We start from the raw sequence: 26,982 nt of genomic DNA on the forward strand, positions 1-26,982 counted from the left end.
AAAATTTTTCCATCACAGGAAAGTTTTAGTCTTGTGTTAACAGTTTTCCTTCCTTGTTGTCATGACAACAATCGTTCTCTGTGAAAACACCACACTGAAAGGTCAAGACTGAGACATACTGGTTGACATGGCAACAGTCTTGTCTTGTCTTGTGTTAACAGTTTTCCTTCCTTGTTGTCGTGACAGCAATTGCTGTCTGTGAAAACTCAACACTGATAGAGCAAGACAACCTTGGGCAAGACTGGACATACTGGTTGACATAGCAACAGTCTGTCTTTTAGCACAGGTCACGTTGACATTGAAAATTCAAACTAAAAATAACACAGGATGATATCAGTATTCATAACATCAAAGGGATAGCTGCTCAGATTAACTGATATTTCTGTGAAGGGAAATTAAACATTGGATGAAAATCTGATTGTACGTAATTGTTACCCTTTAATCAACTATACTATAAATGATGGGGAAAAAAAACTGTTGATCAATTGAATTCTCAGAATGGCAATTGGTGGGAAAATAACATTTGGAAAGTTCCTTCAGTCTTCCAGACAATTAAATCAACCACATTGCCACTGAAGTTTATATCAGGGGTCTAATAAATTACCATTGAAATAGACCATACGTCTTTTCACAGCACGCAGTCATTAGTAGATTGCCAGCCACTGAGATGAGAATTACCTACTCTGAATATAATGGAGATCTGGGTTCAAAGGTCAATTTGGAATCAAGTTGTCAACAAAGCCAGATATCAGAATGATGTGAGTTAACATAACAGTATAGTAGTCTCACCACTTCATGCACTTCAGATCAGACGTTGTCAACAGTTTGTTTACATGATGTCATCAGATTTTGACAACAGTTTGTTTACATGATCAAGGTCAACAACTTTATAACACCATTGACAGGCTGTCAGCCACCATAGGTGTATCGGAATATATGTTCTGAAGACAACAAGAGGAGGAAAATCAGTCGCCAGTGGGGTAGGGATGGAGGGTGGGGAATGCTTGAAGGTTGAAGCCAAGCATATTTAAGTATGAGGTAGCCTCGTTCCAGGACTGTCCTCTAGAACTGTCCTCTACTCACAGCCTCAAACTGGGCCCATTAAAATGAGAATAAAACAAGTATTATTGTTCAGGTTTACACAATGTCATCAGATTTTGTCAACAGTTTGTTTACATGATGTCATCAGATTTTGTCTACAGTTTGTTTACATGATGTCATCAGATTTTGTCAAAAGTTTGTTTACATTATGTCATCAGATTTTGTCAAAAGTTTCTTTGCACAATGTCATCACTATGGACAGAGGCATTGCCAATTAGATAACCTTTGATCTGTACGAGACTCTGAGTGACATTTAATGAAGTGGATTATGTTTTCTCAGTTATCTCACAAATATTGACATTAATCTTTAAAATGATGTTTATTGACCACAAAGGTTATTCTACATGAAGGTGAATCACACGGACTTCATACATTTCTATTCATTCTGGTGAGTTTTACCAATAACAAATAATACAACCACTTTATTTCCAACAGTTACTTGTGAAAGGACCTGTGTAGCTTTAACTTTTGTTGATATTTTTTTTTCGATACTGTTGTGTTCAATGTCAACTACAGTTTCTTATCCTACTCCTTAAAGCACATTGAAATATACACAGGTATTCACCTTGTCAGCTCACCCTGCACATGTGTAGATTTCATTGTTATTGTTGACAAGTGAATTCTGGTACGGATGTAAACAAACGGTGCATTTTTACACATGCAGGCGCTGTGTTGACAACTTCAAAGACGTGGGTGTTACAACATGCTTTGGGGAGTAGAACAACACTTGCAATTGACATACAATACAAAAGTAGAAGGAAAGTTACAGCTGCTGGCCCTTTAATGTCAGACTGTTCACCCCCAATTCCCTGTAAACAGGTCCACATTTACCATTGATAACAATAGCTTTGGCCAAACCATGATGGTGAAAAGGTTAAAATTTTACCTTTACAATATTGCATTTGTTCATGTGAATTAAATTAACTTGGTTAACTACTTATGTTCCTTCTAAATTTTTGTATAACAGCCGATATTAATTTCTCACCACCTAAGAAATGTCTGAAATGTACCTGGTTTTAGGAAATGAGCTTTTACAACAAGTTGTGACGTAAACTTGACAAAGAAGTTGCTGCAGTGAATTCAAGGTGATTGACTCTTGAATGAAATGTGTAAGTGTTGATTTGTCGGCTGTCTTCCTTCCGCTGTTTCAGCTCTCTAAATCTTTTCCCTGGAGATGAAGCTTCAGCTTTGACGTGAATGTTTTTGTAACTTGTTAGAACAATGCCAAGGCAGATAAAAAGTCTGTTTACAGACACTGACGTGCGTACATTTTGAAGTTGTGTGAGGTCTGGCTTCCTGTTTGTATCCAAAGTCAATCAGTCCGGGTCAGCTCCAAAATTGGAGACTCATTATGATAATATATTCCGGCATTCAGCCAATCATTGACCAGATTACATCATTAATAAAGTTCAGGTCACGCTGGGTCACAAATTACCCACCAAGTGTGATCGGCAGTTTTGGGCCGCTTATTAAGCCCCTGTCTTGTGAATTTCGACGAAGTTCGACAGTCAACATAATCTGCAGAAGGTCATGTCCAACAAGGAGTCCGATTAGTGAGCAAATATTCGAAATATTGACGATTCATTTCTACCCCCAGTTTATCGATTTCGCTCAAGTACCGAGAATCATTTTGTGGATGTTCGTCATCTCTATTAGAAATACTGTTATAAAGGTTATTTGTGTAGGTACGCGTATAACATCTTGCAAGAAAGAAGAGCAATGTCAGAGCTTTAAAACGATACCTGTTTTGTAGTTGTCAAACGCAGACTAAAAATGGTACGCGATTTTGAAAATGTGTTGACAGAGTGGCCACACAACTGTTCCCCATACGGTAGAATTTGTATCGCTGCCATCTCCGATACAAATGGGGTATTCTGAACGATCTATGTAGGTACACGATTTATATTTCGCAGGACTTCAAGCCAGAGTCTAGGAATGACAGCGATGTATGGGGTTTGGTTCTCTTAGCCAGAATAAAACTGGTACGCGATTTTGAAATTGTGTTTTGACAGAGTGGCCACACAACTGTTCGACATTATGACAGAATACGGCGCGGGAGTTCGACACAGTATGGCGTACGTAACGAAGGACGCATGTGGAGGTTGCCAGGAAATACAATTTTTACTGATGGCGCGCTGGCCGCTGATTGGCTAATGAGGGGGGGAAAATATTATGGTATAGCGTCTAGCGACGTCTCCAATTTTGGAGCTGACCCGGACTGTCAATTGAACATAATGTAATTGGGAAAATAGAGACACAGACACCGACTGGGGGAACAGTCACTTTGATACCATAGTAACCTGGGTGAAAGGTCACAGAGTGAGTGTACAGGGAAAGCAGTGAGGAAGTGTTTTGGAATAACATTGAGATGGTGACATATTATTGTAAATTTTTAACATTCAATATTGTGTAATTTTGACTTTGAAAACATCAATAAATCAAAGAGATCATTGAATTGTAAATCTGAAAAAAAACGTGTTTTTTGTGTGGATAATGTGTTGAATATATGTACACTGCAAATCAGACATAAGTTTTGTTAAACTTTTTGAAATTAACATTTTGGTTGGAATATTACTTTCCTCTTTGAGAAATTTATAACACGCAATGTACATTGTCATAGAGTGTCATTTCATCATAATACAATTCTGCTTCTTCAAAGCTAATTCATTTTCATGTCACGAAAACAATGCAAGAAGAGGTAGTTGCAGGAGTAAACTTTTGATACAAAGCACTCAGAGATTGAGTAGAAGTACCATAGGTTGTACCTTTCCATAAAAAATGCTCAACTGGACCAACAACTCAACGAAAACAGATTCCCATATAACACAGTTTGGCCAATAGCTGCCACAGCACTGGCATGTAAATAATGAGTATTAAAATAAATTCCTCGAACACAGGGACAACTACACTACTATAAACAGAGGTGTTTTCCCCAAAGTTGGACAAGCTGAGTCACTGAAACCAATGACAAGGACGCTTTACATGTAGTTGTTTAAATAGTTGAGCACATTAAATTTCCATCTCACAAGTACGGTATTTTGTTTTCAGTGGAGAAATCAAGGTTTCACTGTCACATGTTCAAGTTTTGTGAGATCAACATGTATCCTTGAGATTCAAACAACACTCATGTTGACGGGTGTAATCATAAAAACACTTGTTGTTTAGATGTCATGACTCCGAGCACTTTCAATGAAAAGTTGCAGGTAGTCGCGTAACCCTCAGACATGATAAGTAGATTAAAACTATTCAATGAATGCAATAGTCTGGATTAGACAGGTCAAATGATGGTGTAAAAGCTACCCTAGATATACAAGGCTTTTCATGTTAGAGGTATGCAGTGCTCTATTTTGTCTGTTACGCATCAGTGACTATTTAGATAACAAGTGCGTTATACAACGGCGTGAGCTTCCGGAACCAAAACATGTACTGGCATACTTCCATGGTCTGGAGGTCTATTTTGCCATGGTAATGTGATGGCATCATTCACTAACAGGGGTGTACGAACACATCAAATCCTGGATCTAAAGTTTGGATAAAACTGGCCAAAATGCTTCAATGATCAGATCCTGCAGTTTCAGTGTACCAAAACTTGTTACAGTTGCCACAATTATGTAACTATAGTGTACAAAGGAGACATATCAGTGATAGTTATACAGACAGTAGAAGCAAGATAGCAATTGCAGAAGCTGGTATGTAAAGAAAGCATATGTTTACCTGCTAGTTTACCAGACTACTTACCAAATAGGAAAGTTACAGCTAAATCACAGCCCCTTCACTGTTGAATCATTCCTTGTACGCTCTAAATGGCTAGTTCTGACTTAAAAACACAATCCGCAACTCTTCTGCTGGAAAATCATCTGAACAGAGCACTGTTCATTTCAAAAGTCTAGAGGTGGGCCGTTCCTGTCTTGTGAAGTCTATGCTTCCCTGACGGTCTCTGACTGTAGGTAAACAAACCATGTGTGACCAAAGTAACCCCAAGGTCCTAACAGCATGAATTATGGCAAACTACCGATGATTATCATTCAGTGAATCCTTAGAAAAGCTGATCGGTCATCTTGGACCCATTCCAACTCATTTCCTTTCAGATGTAAAATCACAGATATAATAGAAACAAATAACTCTGGACTTAATACAGACTCGTTCACAGACAGAGCCTCTTAAACTGGGGATAATTAATGGCTTAATGTGTCAACAAAAGGTTTTCAAAACAGTTATATGCCAGCTTTGGACCAATATAGTCTTCTGTGACAGTACTTCACTTATGGTATAGGTGTGTAACACAGGTAGCGCCGTCCAAGGCATGGACATATTTATAAATGGTAAATTTAAGGGACTTTCAAAGAATTTCACCTAAAACAAATTCTTCTCTTGTCGAAGGATATACACAGTAGCATTTCCAATTTGGTAGTTTCATCATAGTGTTGGACATGTATGCAACTGAAGCCCCAAGACTGCATATCATTTGTGAATACAAAGTCATGTTTTTGTATTTGGGGATGGAATTATTGGCTGTGAATGAAAGAACAGTCACTCATCTGGAAGAACATCAGGGACAACAACAAGATAACAACAAGATCATGGTAACAACAAGGTTGAGCGTTAACTTTTGATGCAAATAAGATATTTAAATCTTCAGACACACTACAGAATTTCACTGATAAATGATATGTCATACTTCATTATGGTACATTCCTGGGATGTGCAAGGGAGAGAGGATATGTACTTGCACCAATATTCCTTGTCATAATCAGCTTTTTGTTGGTATCACAACAAACCCTTCAATTGTTAAATGGCTTATAAACAAAGGAATGGATCACGGTACAGACAAATAAACCACACATAAAACAGTACTATTCCTCTAAGAGAATAGTCACATGTCAATTTATTTACACCCATCACAATGTAACTTCTTCAACATCAGTTTTTACAATAGAACAGTGAGTGTGGCAGTCAGTGCGACATATTACTTGGGAGTAGGTCTATTGAACACTGATCTGTAAACTCTAACCCACAAGATGAATTGCACAGCATTGTATATTTTCTCTCACGATGAAAAATAAGATGAATAAATACATTGTCTACACCCGGCAAGCTACACTCACTCAAACAGAAATACTTCTATGTTAAACCTCCTTACTGAGGTAATGGACCTTTGCAGTGTTTTTCTGACGTACTGAGAATGTTCAAATACTAGGCTTTGTATGTGTGGGAAATGACGCCAGTTCAAGGACGATAGAGATTATAGAACACCATAACAAACAATCTAAAAATACCCACACCAGGTAAATATTTTGTGACCTATATTCTGATCAGTGGATGTACTGTGTGGTAATGAACTTGAATGGCAAAAGAGTTTTATAAAATATACATGATTGCAAAAGCAGTGGTTAGTTTTCCCCAGGTATTCTGGGTCAAAGTTCAAAGCTTCCACAATTTGTAAACACATACATACCCTGGATAATCAGTGCGAATTTGCAAACTCCGGTTGGTCAAAACTTTTCATGATGATAACAGTTGTCACTTCAGTAAAGGATTATTAAAGCTATTGTGTTTATCACATTTTAAGTTTCCTCTCTCTTGAAACAAATGCTCTTTTAAAACTCACAGCCTACATGTATATTATCACTCTATAGTGACTATAGAGTGATAATATACATGTACATCTCTGAGTGTAGATTGCTTGATACATGTATAGACTCAGACTGTCTGAGTCTATACATGTATCAAGCAATCTACACTCAGAGATTGAGATTAAGTACAATGTACTTGATGGTCAAAACCTGTACTAACATTCCATCAATTGTCTTGCAATCCTTGTCATCAAAATTTGAATGTCAGCAAGGCTGTCAGGCATTCTAAGGTACAGTGTGTGTGCAATCAACAAAGTCCAAGGTTTATGTCACACTCCTTTTACAGGTTCATGACTGACAGAGTGTGAAGAAATGTTAGAACATTGAAATGGCCATGGAATTAACTGCTACGCCTCGAGGTTATACATGACCCTGCCAAGGTGTGCATGATTCGATCTGTAGAAGGGTTGCGGAATGATCGAACCATGCTGTAAAGGGAGGCAATGATGGAATATTGTAATTTCACTTTCAGGAAGAGTATAGAGTAGGATTTTGCCTTTTCTACGTCATTTGCATATTTTGCCACAAACACATTCATCGAACAACTTTACATCTCCACCCCTGCACCTGTGCACCAAATATAAGGATGGCAGGTGCTGCAGCTTTTGATGTGGATGGACATACATACATACAAACATATGATACATATATATAGAAATGCAGATGCCGTGACCTAGATAAGCTCTCTTTGATATATACCAGTATATAGGAATGCCAAATGTGAGCTTGAAAACCTTTGTGATAAATCATGATACAGCAAATTCACTTGTCAATTAGATGAACTTTAGAGTGATAAATCATTAATTTGATTCAGCCATTAAAATTTTAAGCCACTTTTACGAGCAATCATTTCTTAGATAAATAAAATATATTAATGTTCACATTCCGAACAAAAAATTCTGTGGAATTAAAAATTAAAAGATCACATTCTCAAAATGAATACATGTTTAGTACACGGAGGTAGTCACCACAAGGCTATACAATACAATGGTTTGCATTACAAATATTGATCATGGTTAATGGACCGTAGCAATCAATATCAATTATGAAACTCTTCCCATCTTTTATGTAAATCGTTCTGTTTACATTATTAAAGAGTTTTGATTTTTACCCTACAGTAATTTCTTGCTGAGGTAGGGTATGGTTTACCAGTAGCTATATTTCTGCATTTTGGCAGAAAAAGACGAACTTTACCTCACCAGAACTTCTGTTAGCCAAAGTTTCAAGGTGTAATGGCCTCAAGGAAATGATGAAAATAAATATCTGTACTTATAGTTTTGCACTTGACCTTCAATGTTGCCAGTCACCATGGTAATTTGGACGAAAAAGGAAGGGGTTCTGTCAATTGCAGTGTTTCCTCTGCCTTCTTGTAAAATTGCTGAATGCAACTAAAAGTTGAGTTTGGCCGCAAGTGCATTTGAAGATTCTCAGAGTTTGTGGAGGAATTTTGAAGTGAACTATAAATGTGACATATGGTTGTTGCCAAAAATAGGTGTAATGATGATAGAAAAATTGCTGAAAGGCTCCTGTTGTCTGTGATGTAAAGTTCATGAGTAGCACAGCAGTGAAAAATGTGCAAAATTTCTAGGAAAATGTTAAAAGCTCTCTCACATGATGAAAATATGAAAAACAGTGTCTCTGGAACACTTGCTGCATACAACGTAATGTTCAAATTAAAGCCCACTGAAAATGTCAAAAATTTTGTTTTGCTAGTCTTATCAGTGCCATGCCTAATGGTAAGGGTGAATCCTATATCTTGATGGTATCTGAAAATGTTGTAGTGGCATTCTCCAACATTGACCTTAGAGGGCAGTATACCTTTCTTCAGAGTTTGGCGCCACTGCTTTCCTGAACTCATCAAAAGACGGAATCCCGAGTTTTTGAGTAGATAAATACAAATGTATATTGCATACATTTGAAGTAAAATCAGGAAACCTTTCGGCTAAATGAGGGATTATTGAGCTAAATGAAGGACTTAAATGTTGGCTGAAACAAATTAAACCAGAGGAAACGACTGATTTAATTGAAAACACTGGTATACCGGGTAGGTATAAAATCTATCATCAAGGGCAGCAGTGATTATGTAATTGTGGATGAAAATGCACAGAAAATGGATTATACAGCTGTCATGACCATGCATTAAGGCTATACTCAGAGGAATAAAGGCCATTTCAAATTATTACTATGTTTCTCATTGATTCATTTCATAGATCAATAGCATATAAATGTGACAATTAATATCAAAATTTGCATTTATTTCAGCCGCTTCACAAAAAGAAAAGCTGCAGTTTGCTGGATTTGGGAAAAATATTCCTTCAATTATGTCAGTCTTAAAACCTTCGCTTTGATTTTCATTTTGTTAAAGACAGCCGATCCAAGTGTACCAGTATTTTGATACAGTGAATCATATTGCCTGGCCTGACATGACTACAGACTAATACCTCACAACTTGAGGGGGAACAAGCAAACTTGTGAAACAATTACTCATTGGGCACAGAAGTTCAAGGAGTTACTGTACTTTAACTGTTACTTTTCAGCTGCGTTCTGTAGCTGTGCCATTGATATGACACTGACAGATGCGCTACATATCTGATTGTTTCTCATACTGATTTTATCTCCACCGCTGCTGCTGTAGCCATAGCAACACCTCTGCTTGACGACAAGTTCTAGATCTATGGGAACAGAAAGAGAACCTCACTAATTTTATATATCATTGAAATTGTGGTGAAAGTGTCAGTCCTTGCATGAAACTAAAAAAAAAGAAAAAAAAAAGAAATGTTTGTAATGAACATTTGTCTCACCATAATTTGTATATAATTTGGATAAATGTTAATAATGCATATTAATCACAAATACTGCTAGTGCAATATTTGGCACTAAAAATCATGTTAATAATTTGTTGAAAATTTTGCTCCACAGAGTGATGTTTAACAAAATTATAACTATGAATGGCCACTTCTTTATCGGCATCACATACCCATCAGCATGTTATCGTTAATTAAAATTTACATCGTTCCATTAGTGTTGACAATTTTCAGAAAAATTAATTGAGCTGCACGGCATTTACTTCATCATCCTTTCACAATAGCTTTGTAGCCTCAAGGAAGACTCTGACACAACAAATACAACAGCACTCATCGTTTCAATCACAATAAATGTAACAATATTCAGGAATTTTTTTCCGACCCATCAAAGGCAGTGTCGGAATTCCTTTTATGCCAAATCTTTTAATTGAAAATGGATTGTGACTATGAATAGAATTCTCGATAATAACCATTATTGACACAAAAAAACCTGACAAATTTGCTGTAGTTGCGGTTGTTGTGATTAAATGTTATATTGTAGAAATGAAGTTATATGCTACAAAGTCATTACAATCAAATTCATTACTGTAGTACTGCTGAACATATGGACAATATTAGTGGTTTTGTAAAGGCTTGTACTCCACAATCATGCTATTGTGACTTTTGTTAACAATGTTAAAAAAAGTTCCCCAAATTTAAAATGTGATCTGCAAGCTGAACAATACATCATTTCCTAGTATTTGGCTGACAGAATTAATGACAATAGATTGTTAAAACATGTCTTTAAATTTTAGTCCTTCAGAAATGCATAAACATCCCTATCAGTGATACGCCATCGATGCTGGCTGATGTGAATTCTAATTGACGTTAAAAAAATCCCTTTGTTGTAAAAGCTTTTTTCTTTATCACGAGGGTAGTAATTTTATTATCGAAATTTCTCTGAATTTATTTAAAGAATCCATAAACCTTGTAGGCTATACTGATAAAGGCAGGGACAAAGAGATAGACTTGCACCGTAGTCTTAGGTCAGTTGGCACAATGCTGACAAATGCATATGTTTCAACGTTTAGCATTGAACTTTCTTTGGACAAATTAACCAGTATGACATTTGTATATCTAAAATAAAGTTTTGGAAATGTGCGGAAACTCCTCTGAAAATGTTGGACAATTTCCTCAAATGTTGGCTCGTGCTTTCTTTTGTTTGGCAGATTTTCCCATCAATTATTTACCGGTCGTCCCATCTTTTACCTGGGGGACAACGGGAAATCCGCAGAGAGAGCCCCCACAGAAATTTATCTGTTAGCAGGCTACCACTGTCATCCGCATTAATACTGAATGAGATATCTACGGTACAATGGGATGGGTTATATATGGCTGGTAGCTGGTTTCAACTCATCGTAGTGGAGTATATATGGCTGGTGGCTGGAAATCAACCCATTGACTCATTTCAAGAATCAAATCTTCACTGGGGACCGATTGTCTTACACTGACCAGAGGATTAAATGACAATTTCTAAATTGGTTGACTGACTTCTGGAAAGTTGGCATGACTAAGTGAACTGGAATATTGTTTTGGTTGACAAAATAGCAACCGGCTTCCTTCAACACTCTCGTGACCCACGACTAAATTACAATTTAAAAATGTCAACAACAAAAAATGTATCCTTACTTTAGAAAGCTACAGATTGCTTGTAAAACAAATAATGATGAACATGACTTCGATCAGTTTAACTTATTTTCACATGTCAACGATAAATTATTCATATAATACATTCCCTGGTCATACTGACACGCTTACATGCAGCATTTAGATAACATTTAAACGGTATAAGTTTGATAAGTTACAGCTTAAGTGACTGTGAATATAAATACATGTATGTGCTGATAGAAAACTAGTGAATGCTTGTGTTGACTTCATCTTGATACATTTACACAGAAAACTGATTTAACTGATAGATTTACTGTGTCAAGGTTTGATGAAATGATGAAAATAATGTGACAAAACAGCCATCATGTCAAAATCATGTTCTTATAGTTTTACAGGCTGTGTAAAAGTGTCTCTTTAAGGCCAATTGTGACTGCATTGTGTGAGCTGCACTTTAGTAGCAGATATGATAGAATAGTGGTCACATATGCAGTGTGTGTGAGAGACTTTGCAGTTGTACTTGCCATTTGAGACTGTACTGGTACCTGTGGCCTGATGCCAGGCTATGCCTCAGACACAGCTGTTCAAAATGCTCATACTGATAGTTTTTTTTTCACTCTGACAATTAAGGGATATTTTTAGTTCATAATGTTTTTACTTGGTGACTTGAAATCAGGAAATCAGACTTAGAGATTGACTGAGTCATTTATTGATGAATTGACTGATTGATTGATTATCTGAAGGTCCCTGTCCACAAAATGAAAAAGTAACATGAGTAATATGATGGATGAATTTACAACCATCTTGCCGATAGTCGATCATTTTCGTACAAGTTTTCCCTACGTGCAACACCGAGATTCATCATTTGAGAGTTGTATAATAAATGTACGACAAAATTATTGCGATCAATATGGCAGACGAGAAATAAAGTACAGATTGATGAGTTTGGAAGACAAAATTTGAAGGCCGGGTTTGTCTCTAGGAAAGTTGAAACTTGAGCTGGTGACACATTACTTATTCATGAGCCAAAGCCCATTTGGAACATTATCAAAATATTCCGGGATCATATTACACTTATCACATGGCAAGATTGATGGTATGGAAGTCATGCAGTCATCCATTTCAAAAATTACTTTTTTTCATACATTTTGTACATGAGTATCCAGTTACAACCGATCATATTCTCATTGAGTTCAACCAATTTTTTTTATTTTTCAGTAAAAATATCAAGGTGGACACAACTTGTAAAATATTCCATTTTCTAAACACCAAAAAGAATATTTTTTTATTTGCTAGGGAGACTTTTTCACAGAGCAACTATCTTTTGATGAGAGTGTAAGCACTGTCAGATCATGTAATGGTGTCCTGTGACTCAACCGCGCTGTGCGGCAACCTAATTTTTCAAAAATTTTTAATCAGTGCTGAAAAAAAATGAATCTTGACTCTTTCTACGAGATCAAAAGCTTACCGATAAGAACCAGAGGAGATAATTTGCGATGTTACATGCCAGGCCACGAATTTTCAATATGACAAGCCATCATAGGAAGATTGATCTCCTGGCCAAATTCAAATTATTCCGAGATAGATATTCAGGTCTGTATGACATCTTCAGATCAGCTGATGCAGCCTCAGTGTCTCTTGCTTGATTAAAATGGTTTGATTTGAAGACAAGATTGAACACATACACAGCAGAGTCAGCCTGACAAATTGTACTTCTCCCATCGAAGTTTTATCTTTAAATCTAGTACATGGATATTATTCCGTTTTTACAAAACTCATTGTGATGCCCAATAAAATGCTGATTTCTAACAATTCTGTCATACAATTTTGAATTTCAAGTTTCTTGATATAAATTTTATTTCAATAATTAGTATTTGAGATGAATTTTATTGGAATAAACTTTCTATTTATAACACGATTTACCGAGAAAAGGAGATATTCTATTAATATTGGACAAAATTACCAATAAAATTATGATACACTAGCTGCCTTTAATAATAATGTGAATAACAATGTGGCATGTACATAAATTTTTTTAATTTTTTTTAATGTTCAGGCAATGCAAATTATCATTCTGTGAAGAATTAAGAGAACACAAGGCCTGTAGAAAGTTAAGACAATTTAACACTATCCTAAAGGGTATGCCTGTATTTAATTGCCACACAAGGCACCCTTAGACTATTGATGATTAATACCATGAGGAAGATGCAGAATGGTGATGAAAGTCATTTTGAGGTTTGGCAAGAAGGGTAAATCTTCTCCGAAAAATTCTGAAAAAAAACTAAAAATGTCATAGAAGAGACAAGGTCTGTGGACTGTGAAATTTATCAGCTGCTATAGTTTACAGATGTAACAAGAACTGTAAAAAGGAAAAGTGAGGCCACAGGACAAAAATATTTCAATCGATTAATCTTCATCAGATGTTCCCATAACAACAGGTAATTTTCTCTGAAAATTGGTTGAGAGAGTGACAATGGCTGTATAACTGCCACAATCCGTATTGCTGGTTCAGTATGCAATTGCAGTTAATGTGTTGCATGTGGTAAAATTAATGTTGAAATATGCATTCACTGGTATATGAGATCTTTCAGCACATGAGCTCACTTGTTTCATACGAACAGATTAAAAAGATAAATTTTGTAAATGCAATAAATGGATATTCCTTTTTCTGAGATTGACCCAAAGTTTCTGGAGTCTAATTCCCTGCCCATTTTGCTATACAGACTGGTGCCATAAACTATGGTATACCATGTGAGTAATATTGTACCAAAAGCGAGGTGCTGACAGGGTTAGTCTAAGTGTCATACCGCTGTAGTTTCTATCAAAGTGTCAGCGGGAGGAGATCACAGTGACCTTGCATGCAATCGCAAAGCAATAAAAGAGAAACATCTCATAAAGGGATACCGACAGGTGCACAGACAGCGCATATAGCCCCGATTTACATGAGAATAGAGCAATTTAGAACACTGTTCTCGGCAGAGTGACTGACACATACAGTGCAATACAACTCGAGATTTTCAGTTAAGCCGACCGGGGAGTTTGCAAAATTGAAGTGAATGTACCAATACACACTTATATTTACTCATAGCTGTGTTTTTTGTGTTGGTCTTATTGTTCATTCTGCCATGCCTCTGGTCTGTGCTGCTCAGAGTCTAGCCATATCTAGTGTCAGTTTACTGTGAATGTCAAGACACATATAAATCTGCAAATATTGGCTCTCCATTCTGGGTTTTATTGCTTTTACAGCTGAAAAACGTGCAATTTCACGGCAGTATTTTAATTTTATGGTTTGTCATCATCTTGACTAACTTGCCTCTTTGTGTCCCTTTCTAGAATTTAAAATATTGATCAAAGCTTCATGAGCGGAAATGTGCTCCGCTTGCAAAATTAAGTTTCTTGTTTTGTTCACGAAATCATGTTGAAAATCTCATATTAAATTATATTTATAAAGAATTTGAAAAGTAAATTTCCAGGGTTATATTATATACAGTCGACAAAAAATTGACTTAGACACTCAAAGGATTAATGTCAGTGTTATAGTATATGTACCGTGCTCAACAATAACATTGCATGAAGAAGTTTATAACACAATAGATTAAACCTGGAATTTGAATGGACCATGGTACAAACAAAGCCACGTACATAAATGCTTACAGATATATGTGCATTTATGTACGCATTGTGGGTTTGTTTGTACCCATGACATGATCTCTTGGACATACTGAATATGAAGAACCCATGACGTCTTTCTTTTATTCCAGAATAGAACCACCGTTTTACACCACAAAAATAATAAAAGTATTACCGTAAAAACCATATTACTTTGACTACACTATTTTTTTTCTCAAAACATAATTTTATTTCACTCTTATCAGTTGCACCAATGGAAATTTGGACTTTCTCAATCTCTAATAATTTGACCAACCAATCATGACAAGCTGTTTAGAACATTGTATTTTTGTAAAATACACAGAACAATACAATGTATAGCTCAGAATGTCTAAGTCAGGACTTCAGGAAAGTTACCTTTGTATGTTTCAATCATCCACGGTGGTAAGTCTATCACTTATGACCTGTCAAATAAGTTGAAATCCCTAATAATTCGACCACAAAAAATATTTTGGCTTTGTTTAATTTAACTATTTAAAACCATAATTTTATCTGGTCAAATTGATAGGGTTTTTACGTTATCCAACGTTACAGCTTCGTTTCCTTTGACCAATTACATGATTTATTTCATGAACCTTGATGTTAAAAAAAACATTTTCATTAGTATTGAATGCATCACTAACTTCATGAAAATATCAATTTAATGAGTAAACTGCTGTCCAAGTGCTTATAAGCCTTAAGTTTTTATCCGTAAGACTTAAATCTACATGCAAACCTTATGGTGCGTATACTGTAGCTGTCTGCCTGATTATAAACACAGCAATATGAAACAAATTGGTATTAAAAAAGGCATTTCATCCTTAGGATGCTAATCATACTGAGAACACGTACTGTCTGAGAGTTCACAATACAAGTATATGTAAAATAGTTTTTCTTTTTTGAAAGGTAGAGAGTTTGGATTTGGCGTGAGTAATTTTTTGTGGAAAGACAATAGAAAGACAAAAAAAACACAACATCTGCCGGTATAGACAATGAAGAGAGCGTAATCCATGATGCAGCTGAGGCTGAGAACCATGCAACATAAATGATATGGCCTGGGGGAATAGCACGTAGAGATTTTCAGATTTCAGTAAGTTGGATCGTTTTGGAAATTCATCACCATCCCCCTTCCATTCATTACATTCCTTCATTAGAAATGTGCGGCATCCCTTTGCTGGGTTGCCTGTCTGTTGGCTTTGATCGATCGTTTCAATTTTTCTCCACTTTCTCTGTGAAATGCACCGATTTTTCTGCAGTCTTGGGTTATGATTTGCAAATCTGTGAATCCTGCGAGCTACAATCACTCTGGGTGACATTGTTATATTTCTTGTCGGCCACATCATAGAGCTGGACAACTTTATGCACAAATTGTCACTCTTTCATGAATTATATGCAAATTACATAAATTATTGAGTCACGTAACATGGATCGTAACAAAGTCGGTGTTGATGACAGATTCCATCAAATACAATCACGTGGAATCAGCTGAGATCTGATACTGGAATGCACACAAAGAATGGAACTGTTCAAATCTTTTTTTTGTGGCAATGCTAACAGCTATTTGTATTCCTGCCCCTTTCAGAGAGATCTTCTTTCAGACTAAAATATCTGAGATTACCAACTGACACAATATCTTTTACTACATTAGCCTGGCTGTCACAACTATCATGTTACATATGCTGTACCTCATTTGCTAAATGCAAGATCATAATGTACATGTGCTGAATATTTAAAGATGGAACTAAAATTTCCCAGTTGCCATCCTATATAAATCAAAGTGACTTTTTTCGGTGAAATTGCTTTGTTCAAATGCTTTTTGGTAGGTTTTTATGAGCCAAGCGATAATGATAGTTTTCATGAAACTGACAAAAATGACATTACTTTGAAAATACAACAAATTATGAATATATGACTGAAAAAATATGTTCAATTAAATATTTCTATGGAACTGGAAAATCTTTCCTTTGAAAGTGTGCATTTTCTGTTTATTTGACAGTATTTTGGGGTTTTTTAGTGTGTGGGAGTCTGTTAGTGGGCCGTATTTATTCGTCAAACAAACAAAAATATTTACTACTTTCTGAAAAGCTGACATTGTTCTTTTGTCTTACATCTACAAATCCTTCTTCCTTTTTTTGTATCCCAGTACTGAACACGGGACCATGTACTGAATAATTCAAGCAGTATTGCTTGTCTAATGTCATCACTAAACTCACCCATTCTGCACAACAGTCATAAAACAATAAAGTCAATGTCAGACATGGCTTTATACTTCTCTCTTTGTTTTCCGGGAGAAGTGGAAATCGAGAACAAAGGACAAGAAATCATTCACGGAACAATAGCTACGGACAATGACCTAAATACTCCTATGACATATCTAATTACACACTTTCTAGCGCCAAACCCAAGGGAGCCCTCCCTCCAGAGACTGATCACTCCTTGAAGTCTACAAACCAACCAGAGATCACCTATTTGAACAATTTTCACGGCTAAAATGTTGAATTTTTCATCAGCTCCAAGATGAAGAATAGGCTTCATCTGTCTGCATGTGTACTATGAAGGTGTGTGGCTAAGCCAAGGGTAATACCCCCTAGCTTAATTTACACGGCTACGGCGGGTGCGTGTCACATCTCTGCATCACTTTTTATTGCACAGGCAGGATGATTGAGTGGACCGGGAGGAAATGACTTCCATTTTGGGGTCAAAACTTTATTCATGAGGAGGAGGGAATAGCTCGGCACAATCTGGTGGAATAACCCACCTTGAAAATTAACACTTCTCGTCCAAAATAATGCTCTGTGCAAAAATGAACATTCATACTATAAATTCCAAAACATCTTTGCAATACAAGGCTTGATTGGAAAAATTAAATGAAAGTACAAACAACATGATTCAGTGAACAATGTTTATTTCAATGGGTACTATGGTTACTGGACCATTAACAGAATGCAAATTAACAGCTTTTTTACATTTTGTAACTTTGTCATTTACATCTGCTCACTATAAACACAGTAGTCTCAGAGTTATTAATAAAGTCTGGTACAGAGTAAAAATTGTTTTTAAATTTTTCTTACAGAAGTTAGAATGTATAAGGAGAAAATGTTGCAGACATTCAACACTAAATAATCTAGAAAATTTGAACAGATTGATACAGATAAATATTCATAAACTTGCAGTGAAGATGAAAATTTGAAACTCGGTTTATCTCTTCCATCTGAGGAGAAGTTTTGCCGAGAGGTCATGGCCAGGTCATGGACTGTAAAGTGAGTTATCTGCATATTTTTACAAAGAAAATGTCTTCCATAGATATATGATAAAGACATCAATAGTAGGATGGAGGTAATGTAAAACTGCTTTTCTTTTGAGACCACTGAACACAATGATAGGTTTATTGATCAACAATGGTATCAGCTAATTCTATTATATCATAAAAGGTCCACAATATCTACAATTGGCAACTTAAATCTGATAAAATAAACAGACCCTATAATGATGTTATTCAGCTTAGACTTTCAATTTTGCTATGTATGCAATTAGTTTTTTTTAGTCCATTTTTGTAATCCAAAGTTGGCACCATTTTTTCCAGCATTTCCTCAGTACAATTTGCAATACCCTATATACAAGCAGTTGCCAACCAGAGTACCAGTACTACATTGTTGTCCATATTGGTAAATGTGCATGGTCACTGCAGGCAGTGTTGATACATGTCAGGTAGTATGGCATCAGTCACTGAGTGCCCATGAAATCACAAGCTACTGGAACATGCAGAGTATCTGCTTGGCCAAGATGTATCAGATTTTGAGTGCAAATGCCATGATTCTATACCAGGCTTCAGAAAAATTATACTAATTTCAAAGAATTTGTGTTTTTTTCCAAGTTTAGATCTGACTTTGTTCCGGTTTTTATGGCCTTACATTTCCGTTGTCAAAACATCATTGACAGTATCCCTTTCACATATGCATAAACCACAGCCTGCCACAATCATCTTTAATAATATCACATTTCAACTCCTGAAGGCACAGATAGCTTAAAACCTCCTAATCTCTTCCTTTAAAACAGAAATATCGTCTCTGTAGATCTCTGGGTATATCTCCTTCAAGGACTTGAGGCGGTCTGATACAACAATGGAGTGTCTCTATGGTTTCATCTCTGCAGACTTTGACACCTAACAACGGTATCACGTACGAGGAAATTTGTCTCTTTGTTCTGTTTTATGGAGTGAGTCTATCGAGGCATTACCTTGTAAATCAAAAGCAAAAAAAAAAGTGCGTCTCGACACAAAACGGGTAGAGCTGTTACATTTTGTGTTCTGGAAGAAATTACATTTTTTCCTTTTCTCAAAAGTACGGTAAGTTAAGCAATAAACCATAGCACTGATTGCAAATCACATCATTTTTCTTTCATTAATATGAAAAAATAAATATATGTCCAAATTTTCTGCAAAACAATGAAAATAAAACCTGCTAGTGTTACAATGGCTACTAAAAGTCACACTAATGGGTAAGAATTTATGGCTCAGACTACAAGCTGCAACAACAGCCACGCATGCAACAAAATTTGTCAGAATTTCAAGCAGCGTTGTCATGCACGTGCAGCTATATTTAGTAACAAACCTGAAGTCACGATAAGCGCAATTGAAGCGAAGGGTATACCACAAGATTTTGACCAGTTTGCAACATACTGTACAATGTAAATGCACGAGTGATACTGATTGTGAGTGCATGCATGGAATGAACTGGTCAAAGGAAAGAGGTATACTTGTTGTTGATGTGGTATTTTGCTCTTATATCATATCATATTACATGTGTAGTGAAATTTTGGCGTACAAACATCGCAAAAAGGAATTTTTCTCTAGATCAGAGCTCTCGTGTCTTCCAACCGTGCTAAATTACAAATGTAGCATGGTTGTTTTCATGCCTAGACAAATCAGAACACTGTATATACTCCATCAATATACTGGTATGATATAATGCAAAATATCAACCTTGCAAACATGATGCATTATTTATACAATGTCAACATAATACATTTTGTACAATGTTATCATTCAGAAATGAATGCTTTTCCGGACTTCAGTTTAGTTGTCAATGATAACATTTGATGTTACGTACATGGAAACCATTTTTTATGAACAGATAAAAAATTATTGAGATTGCATCAAAAGTAAAGACATTCCAAGACAGTCACTGAGATTTTCCACAAAACCTGCAATGTTTCCTATTCAGATGATATGACAAAGTATTCCGGTAGCATGATAATCTGAGTCAGAATATCAGATGACAGAGAGCAACTTTTGTAGTTTGTGCTTGCAGATACAGCCCTTCTACAACCAGACAGTGGTACATCCCAACTGTTTCCCATAGGTTGGATGCATCCATGTACTGGGAATTGGGGGTGAAAGGGGTTAATGCTTACATTTCAAAGACTTTAACACAGTATTTTCACAGCAATTCCTCACTGACATTTTGCCTGTTCACCAACGTTGTTCTTTCATCAAGTAATTTTGAATACCATCTGACCACCTAACTTGTTATTTCAATTTCACCTTTCAACATTACTTTGTTTTGACAACTATAAATATTTATGGCAAAAATTCATTTTCTGTATACAGAAGTACAGATATACAGAAGCACAAGCAAGATCAAAACTGTCCTGGAGTCAAACTGGCCTTTATGTTAATTGAGGGAGAGTAGTTGTCAATATTTTGGCACATTTTCCTGACTATGAAATTACCTCACCCTCTAATATCCTCATCAATGAGTGTCAAATGGCAAATGATACAAACGAAAACGATTCGCACACCGAAACATTTGTTTAATGCTGGGTAGATTGATGAATTAGCCCATTCTCAATCTTTAAAAACTACAAAAGTTGGGAGTCAAGGCAACATTTCTGTCAATGAGTAAGTGATGAAAATTTATTTATGGACTAGCTGTTACAGGTAGTGTGTACGTGAACAAAATGCCCGCTGTTGTGTCTTTTCCTTTCATAAATTTACGACAATTATTTCAAGATAACACCTTTCCCATATTGCATACTTCTCTGCCTTTCTTATTATTTCTTTTTGTTATGAAAATTTCATCTGCAGATTCTATAGACTATTTTGATACTTATCATCATCAATGTCGCCATGGTAATCACTACGTTATGTCTCAATAGAATGATTGATGTGACTGAAGTACACATCAGCCGGTTGCTAATACAACCGATTCCTGATGAAAAACACATTAGGGACAGACTCCAGACAGATCTGTTCTGATATTTGATGTTCACGTTTCAACAAAAACCTTCAAGTTCAAGGCCTCTCATTACTTCAAAAGACCTCAATGAAAGCTGTGCTTCACATGTCTGCCTAGTCTAGTGCAAAACATTTCTCTACAAAAAATACTCTCCCATGAAAAAAGTTTAAAGTCAACAGCTCTTAGTGGTTGCTTTTCTATGTGAGGCAGTTTGATATGCAGTTGATAAGTTAATTTCTAGACATAAACACGGTTGATTGGATAATTCGTCATCTGGAGTCACTCTTGATTGGATAATCCAGACACGCTTGTTCCAATGAATTGGCTTTATTGATTACACAGAAACAAAGCTGGATTGATAAAAAGAATAGCTCTAATATTGAATTAAATTCGTAAGAATTTAATGTTTATAAAACACAATATGTACTGGTATTAGGGATGGTAGTGTGCCACCATACGCCCTCTCTGAAAAATCTGAGAGAATACAGCAACACATGAATTAGACATTTATGCACCACTTCACAATGTAAACAGTGTTTTCATCCACTATCATGGTTTTGTTATCAATCAATGAAAACTGTACATGTGTTGATTCAATTAAAACAGTCTAACCACTGATCCAATGAAACTCTGTATTCATTGATTCAATGAAAACTGTACACCCATTGATTCGATGAAAACTGCCCATCCACTGATTCAATGAAAACGGCATGTACGCCCATTGATTTAATGAAAACTGTACACCCATTGATTCAATGAAAACTGTCCAACCAATAATGATCAAAGTGAGACTTGAGTGGACACCGTGGGTCATCAGTATGTATTAGGGAGATGGTGCAGTGGCAAAGAATGTGAAATTTCAGAAGAGTTACTTTCAGAATGTGCTTAGGAATACAATTCAGAATAACATTCAGACACTCACTATGTGAGATAATATTCTGTATATTCAGAAGAGTCCTTTCAGAATGTGCTTTGGAATACAATTCAGAATAATATTCAGACACTCACTATGTGAGATAATATTCTGTATAGAAGTAACAAGTCATTGACATTGACATAGTCCCCACTTGTAATAGGAGTATTAGTCTTGATGGGGCAGGGAAATGAGGTCATTAAGAAGTATCACTGGAGTGTATATGTTCAGATCTATGGACACATAGGTCGATGTCATTGTTCCCATTTTGAAACAAGAGGCATGTCTAAGTTATGGTTCTAAATTGGGAAAAAAGATCAGACCTCTAGCTGTATTGGCCAGCCAAGAAATACATATGTGCATAGTAAATGAGGTACAAGATGTGACATCTTAAGGTCTATTATCCTATCAAAATTGAAGCGTAAAGAACTTGTGGTTACTGAGTTATGCATATATATGCATATTCAAGGTCAAAGGTCATCAAGGTCACGTGACATTTTGGGGAAAAAACCATTGTATTGCTAATTAATCCATATATGCCAAAATTCAGACCTCTAGCTCTATTGGCTTGCCCACAATTATTAATGGGCATAATTAACGAGGTAAAGCATGTGTTGTCATAAGGTCTCCCATCCTACTAAATATAAAGGACAGAGCACTTGTGGTTACTTATTTATTGACATAATCGTGTATTTTACGTAAAAGGTTATCGAGGTCACATGACATTTTGTCAAAAAATTTCTATCCTATAGTCTGTCCCTATATACTAAAAATCATACATTTACCTCTATTGGCTTGCTCAAAATTAGATATGCACATAATTAATGAGGTACAATATGTGGCGTCATAAGGTGTCCCATCATACCAAATATGAAGGGTGTAGCACTTGTGGTTCCTGATTTATGGACAAATATGTATATTTGAGGTCAAAGGTCACCGAGGTCACGTGACATTTTGTCAAAAAAATTGTATTGCTAAGTTATCCCTATATACCAAAAATCAGACCTCTAGCTCTATTGGCTCGCTCAAAATTAGATATGTGCATAATTAATGAGGTACAATATGTGGCGTCATAAGGTGTCCCATCATACCAAATATGAAGGGTGTAGCACTTGTGGTTATTGAGTTTTGGACAAATATGTATATTTGAGGTCAAAGGTCACAGAGGTCACATGACATTTTGTCAAAAAAATTGTATTGCTAAGTTATCACTATATACCAAAAATCAGACCTCTAGCTCTATTGGCTCGCTCAAAATTAGATATGTGCATAATTAATGAGGTACAATATGTGGCGTCATAAGGTGTCCCATCATACCAAATATGAAGGGTGTAGCACTTGTGGTTACTGAGTTATGGACAAATATGTATATTTGAGGTCAAAGGTCACCGAGGTCACGTGACATTTTGTCAAAATAATTGTATTGCTAAGTTATCCCTATATACCAAAAATCAGACCTCTAGCTCTATTGGCTTGCTCAAAATTAGATATGCACATAATTAATGAGGTACAATATGTGGCATCATAGGGTGTCCCATCATACCATATATAAAAGGTTTAGCACTTGTGGTTACCGAGTTGTACCATATATAAAAGGTTTAGCACTTGTGGTTACCGAGTTGTGGACAAATATGTATATTTGAGGTCAAAGGTCACGTGACATTTTGTCAAAGCGTCTGAGATATCTGCGTGAACGGATGGACTCACATGGATGGACATACGGACTGACATGACCCAATCTATGAGCCCCCTGGGGACTAAAAACTGTGTCACTGCATCCTTTTGCAATATGAATATGATGAGAAACTAAATTTTTATTTTTCTTGGCCTTATACATGGGAGTCTATGGACTGCCTTATACATGGGAGTCTATGGACTGCCTTATACATGGGAGTCTATGGACTGCCTTATACATGGGAGTCTATGGACTTCCTTATACATGGGAGTCTATGGACTGCCTTATACATGGGAGTCTATGGACTGCCTTAAACATGGGAGTCTATGGATTGCCTTATACATGGGAGTCTATGGATTGCCTTATACATGGGAGTCTATGGACTTCCTTATACATGGGAGTCTATGGACTGCCTTATACATGGGAGTCTATGGACTGCCTTAAACATGGGAGTCTATGGATTGCCTTATACATGGGAGTCTATGGATTGCCTTATACATGGGAGTCTATGGATTGCCTTATACATGGGAGTCTATGGATTGCCTTATACAGGGGAGTCTATGGAGGCGAAAACTAAAAAGTCCTCTAACACGGCCAAATTTGATCACATTGTGAAACAAATCAACGTGCATCTGTATGAGGTAGAGTACTATCCTTTTACCAAGTTTGAACGAAATCGCTCCAGGCGTCTCTGAGATATCTGCGTGAACGAAAAAAGTCATAAAATATGCAAATGAGCAATTAATTAATAAGCCACACCCACCAAAATCTAATCAGATCTAAGTCTCATCATGATAATACCAAATACCAAATTGCATGACATTGGACCTAAGGGTTCTTAAGTTATGAGTGGAACAAAATCTGTCTACGGACGGACGGACGGACGGACAGACGGACAGACGGACAGACGGACAGACGGACACACACACAGACATTGTGGCGACATAGGACACCTTTGGTGCTTCGCACCACGGTGTCCAAAAATAGGTCACCCATTGATTCAATGAAAACTGTCCAACCAATAATGAAAATAGGTCACCCATTGATTCAATGAAAACTGTCCAACCAATAATGAAAATAGGTCACCCATTGATTCAATGAAAACTGTCCAACCAATAATGAAAATAGGTCACTCATTGATTCAATGAAAACTGTACAACCACTGATTCAATGACAACTGTCAACCATTGCCACATTGAAAACGGTACCGGTACACCCGTGGATTTGTTGATATGCATATTCATTAGTTACATCATCAGAAAGGATGATGGGTAATGAGATAAAATATACACAGTAATACTCCAACAAAGTGCAACAGCAGACTTCTTACAGGCCAAAGGAAAATGGCAGCAGATATCAGTGATGGACAGAGAAATTAATGCTTTTTATTAATTAAATAACATCAGCTTAACTCTCTTTACAATCTACAACCACACAAAAACGTTCTTTCATAACAGGTCACTGTTACCTTTTAATCCACGAACACAAATTGTTCCTGAACTTTAAAGTCACACATAAAGCAGGCACTGCCATTGGCTGTTAGAACATTTAATATCACACGGAATGGTCAAGTCTAACACTCACACTTTGCCATGACTTAAAATCCATGCATTCACATTTCAACTGAAATGAACAACGTCAATAGCAGCCTATAGAAGATGAAGTTGACAGCTTCTTTTATTACAAAACTAATAAACCTTCTTTAGATAAACAGATTTACCTTTGTACTTCACCAATACAGATGAGATTAGAGTGCTCTGTTAATCTGAATAAAGATTGCAAGTTTAATTTCACTAAAGAGACTTGACTTTCAGATTGTAAAAGGTCAATGAACTGTAAGTTGCAACCAGCATAATCTCACTCTGATTGGAAAACAACTCATAAGCTATCTCACTGGCTGATACAGGTAGCTGATTGGTTAACATAGCATAAGCCATGGGAAACTGTTTTAGGATGACCTTTGAATTTTACAAACATTTTAGCTTGTAAGTTGTACCAACATACTTTGTAAATTTCAATTTTCACCAGTCAATTAACTGTGCTACTGTAAATCATGTACGCTCATGTTTTCTATAACAATTGTACATTTCAACTCAACACTTTCCAATAAAATCTGAATATAACCTTGTACACTGATTGATTCTTGCTGAGTTTCAAAATTTTCATGCAGGTAATGCCAATAAAATTCTAAAACATAAAGAAACAGTTCTACTCTGTTCCGTAGGAGCTTACTTTTCCGGGGGTGTTTTTAATGAGCAAAAGTTTAAAGTTTCGATGAGACTGAGAGAAGTGTACTAAATTGAGCTGTGATGGCTTGAGTCTTTCAGACACGGTATGACTAATATAACTGAGTAGATCTAGTGGCATGGCACATTACTGCTTGATGTCAGTGACACTAATCAAACTCATCTTCATTGTTAATCACGTTCATGACAAATTTTGCGCAACAAATCTGGTATTTCCTGCCTCTCCAAACAAAACCTGAGGAGCTCTTCAAATTTACACTGCATACAAACAACACTAAAAGACAACCCTGCCACCGATCTCTCAATTCCTCCAGTCTCAAATTTCAAATCAATGTCTTTACTTTAACTAGAAGGTCGGGTCAGGTGTTGGCTGTAGCAATCTGATATCGGTTAGAAAGAGCCTTGCACACATCAATCATTGGTGCTAGGGTCCTCTGTATATATTTGTACACAGCCTGAACACTTTCTATCGAGATTGCTGGTATTAAAACAGCTGGCAATCAGGGCAGCTCTCAGCAAAGTGCAAACAATCATTGAATATAACAATATTAGATCCCTCAGTGCAAAAAGAAAATGTAAACGTAAGACTTTGTTACAGGTAAAATGACTCTCCACCTTGAATACAACAACCAAAGTTTCAGTGTTTTCTTTCCTCTTTCATGGAGACACATTTCCTTTATACAAAATCCATAGTAATGTAATTGTAGAATGTAATATTGTAAAAACACTTGTACTACTCATTTTATTCCGAGATAGACACTCCTGATTTTACACTCTTTTTTTGCCTTTACTTTATTCGTTGTGTTTGCTGATGCTTGAATGCTCTAAGTTATTTTAAAGGCATTAATTATTCAGTGGGCTTTAAATTTCACTGTTTTTCACTTAACGATGGTATCTGCTAAATTAAATCTCGGTGAAAATGTTAAACCAAAATAGATTGTATCGTTTCACTGGCGAAATCATTGAAAGTAAATACCAGTGAAAATGTTTGTAATATCAAAATAGTGAAATTGATAACTTTCCATGAAAATCAATGATAAAAGTATATTTTTGATTCTGAATGGCTTTATTTATTCCTACTA

At 36.2% G+C, this 26,982-nt stretch overlaps 1 protein-coding gene across 11 annotated transcripts in view; it reads right to left on the reverse strand.

The window, feature by feature from the left end:
• Nucleotides 1-26,982, reverse strand: part of LOC139142224 (SAM and SH3 domain-containing protein 1-like) — a 133,049-nt gene that overhangs the window by 55,300 nt on the left and 50,767 nt on the right. For 4 of the 11 annotated variants that reach the window (XM_070712104.1, XM_070712103.1, XM_070712102.1 and 1 more), the window contains exon 1: nt 4,840-5,135. The exons of the other annotated variants lie outside the window; for them this stretch is intronic. The gene's annotated coding sequence lies outside the window, so the exon portion shown is untranslated. Of the gene's footprint in view, nt 1-4,839; nt 5,136-26,982 lie in introns of those variants that run through there. 11 annotated transcript variants of the gene reach the window in all.

The sequence above is a fragment of the Ptychodera flava genome, chromosome 10 (genome assembly GCF_041260155.1).
Source record: "Ptychodera flava strain L36383 chromosome 10, AS_Pfla_20210202, whole genome shotgun sequence".
Lineage (NCBI taxonomy): Eukaryota > Metazoa > Hemichordata > Enteropneusta > Ptychoderidae > Ptychodera > Ptychodera flava.